Genomic DNA, 2,488 nt, shown 5'->3' on the forward strand with positions numbered 1-2,488 from the left:
TTATATTTTTAATGATGGTTTTCTAGTTAAAGATAATTTAAATTCATCCTGAAAATTTAATTTAAACACATACCCTGGTGCCTGGAGGTAATATAGTGTGTGTGTGTGTGTGTGTGTGTGTGTGTGTGTGTGTGTGTGTGTGTGTTTAGAGAGGGAGAAGGATTGTAGAAATTTGATTACAATAAATTCAAGTGGCTTTAAAAAAATCTCTTTTCTGGCCTAGTGGTCAAAACAATTGCCTGGGGATTCAGAGCTTTATGAATTGCATTTATTATCTATATTTTTAAACCTTCTAACTTTGTAGAGAAAAGAAGCAATGTGGAGGCAGTGCCTTCATCCTGAATTAAAGCCATCACAAACTAATATCATTTTCTCCAGGTAGACAGGTCACTCTGCATCTGAGGCCTTTGAGTTTTCTATAGCTCCATGACCAGAGGAGAGAAGGAAGAGAGAATAGAGGCAGAAACCTTAACAGAAAGTCAGGCATGGAGCAGGCCCAGTGGGTAGAGACTGGCATGGTCAGAGAGAGTTAATTCCATCCAATCCTCTATAGAGAGTAGAGAGGAAAGTGTTCCTGATCTAAACTGTTCTCCTAAATTGCCCAGTGCTAACATCAGCAGCACATACACTAAAATTGGAATGAGACGAAGAGATTAGCATGGTCCCCACTCAAGAATGACACATAAATTCGTGATACATTCCATACTTTGTCTGTCTTGGATAAGGCAAAGTGAAAATAGAAAGAATTCACCTATCATCTGTTGAAAGGATTCTGAAAAGGAAAAGTCCTAAGAATGTCCTATTAAAAATCAGAGCATCCACATTAAGGAAAATGTATCACAAGCAGTCAGAAAAAAAGAGATCAAGTATCAAAGAACCATAGTCAGGATCATGCAAGATGCTGGTAGTTTTTACTATAAAGAAGATAAGAATTTGAAAAACAATATCCCAAAAGGTAAAAAACATAGGTTAACAAGCAAGAACAATTTACCCTGCAAATCTAAGTATAATCCTTCTTTGGAGGGTGAGGGGTCAGGGGTAGGTAGGAATGAACCTTTAATAGGATAAAGGACTTTGAAGTATTCTTGATGGCAAGGTCAGAGATTAATAGAAATTTTGAAATGCAAACACAAGACTCAAGAGAAATACAGAAAAGTGACTGTTTGAGAATTGGAAGAGCTGTATAATGATGCTGTGCTAATATTCTAATATGGATGAAGAAATTAGTTTCTGTAGAACCCAAATGTCTTCAAAGGATAATGAGGGAATTAAATTTAAAAAATTTAAAACCCACAGAAGACAGAATAGTGTATTAACTTTATCATGAGTAGTATTTTTTTTAAGAAGGAACAGAAAAGTGAGGATAAAAGGCATACACAAGTGTAGAAAGTAAGGGAGGGGGAACAGCCAGGATGGCAAAGTAAAAGCAGGAAATTATTTGAGCTCTCCCCCAAATCCCTCCAAATACCTGTAAAAATGACTCTAAACAAATTCTAGAGCAACAGAACCCACAAAATGACAGAGTGAAACAAATTTCCAGCCCAAGATAGCCAGGAAGGTGGACAGGAAAGGTTTGTTGCACTGGGATGGGAGAAAAGTGCAGTTCAGCAAGAGCTAAGCTGGCACAGATGGGGCAGAATAGACTTCAGAGGACTGAATCACTAGCAACTGCAGTGATTTCCAGGTTTCTCTACCCAAAAATTCCAAAGACAACTTAGAAGGTCAGTAGGAAAAGTCTGTCAGACCTGTGTGAGAGAGAAGCATGGTCCAACCACAGCCCCAGGGTGGTGGTAGCAGTGGCAGTGACTAATTTCAGAGCTCTCAGCCCACAGAGGGTGGGGGGATCAAATGACTCATCAGAGGGGAATTACAGGGAACCCTTTGCTGGCTCTAAGACAGGATTCTCTTGCTTTGTCTGTGCCTTGATCAGGGTCACAGTCCTGGGTAGCAGACCGAAGGTGAGGAGAAGCACTGGCCCTGTGGCAGTGATGGAGAGGTAATCCTCCTCACATTTCCAAGGCAGAAAAGAGCACTTGTGGTCACTCACAGACCAGATCACAGGCCAGAAGAGGAGTAAACACCTCTTCTTCAATCATACCACCTTGTAAGAACTGAAGTCCCTAGAAGTTTCTCTGAAAATAGTTGTACAAAACCCCTGAACCTTGGGACAGTAAACCCACTCCCCCCACTGGAAGCAAAGTCCTACTTTGACAAAGAGCTAAAAAGTCAAGTAATTGACTGGGCAAATGAGTAAACAGTGAGAAAAAAAAATCAAATTCCAGAATCTTACCTTGGTGACAAGGATGATCAAAACATACAACCAGAAGACAACAAAGTCAAAGTTCCTACATTCAAAGCCTCTAAGAAAAATATGAATTGGCCATAGGCCATGGAAGAACTCAAAAAGGATTTTGAAAATCAAGTAAGAGAAGTAGGGGAAAAATTGGGAAGAGAAATGAGAGTGATGCAAGAAAATATGAAAAATAAG

At 39.6% G+C, this 2,488-nt stretch overlaps 1 non-coding gene across 1 annotated transcript; it reads left to right on the forward strand.

The window, feature by feature from the left end:
- The first annotated feature begins 604 nt into the window (after window positions 1-604).
- LOC140509337 (U6 spliceosomal RNA) lies at window positions 605-710 on the forward strand. Its single transcript, XR_011968667.1, has one exon. It is a non-coding gene; the product is annotated as a U6 spliceosomal RNA (small nuclear RNA).
- The last annotated feature ends 1,778 nt before the right edge of the window (window positions 711-2,488 follow it).

The sequence above is a fragment of the Notamacropus eugenii genome, chromosome 5 (genome assembly GCF_028372415.1).
Source record: "Notamacropus eugenii isolate mMacEug1 chromosome 5, mMacEug1.pri_v2, whole genome shotgun sequence".
NCBI lineage: Eukaryota > Metazoa > Chordata > Mammalia > Diprotodontia > Macropodidae > Notamacropus > Notamacropus eugenii.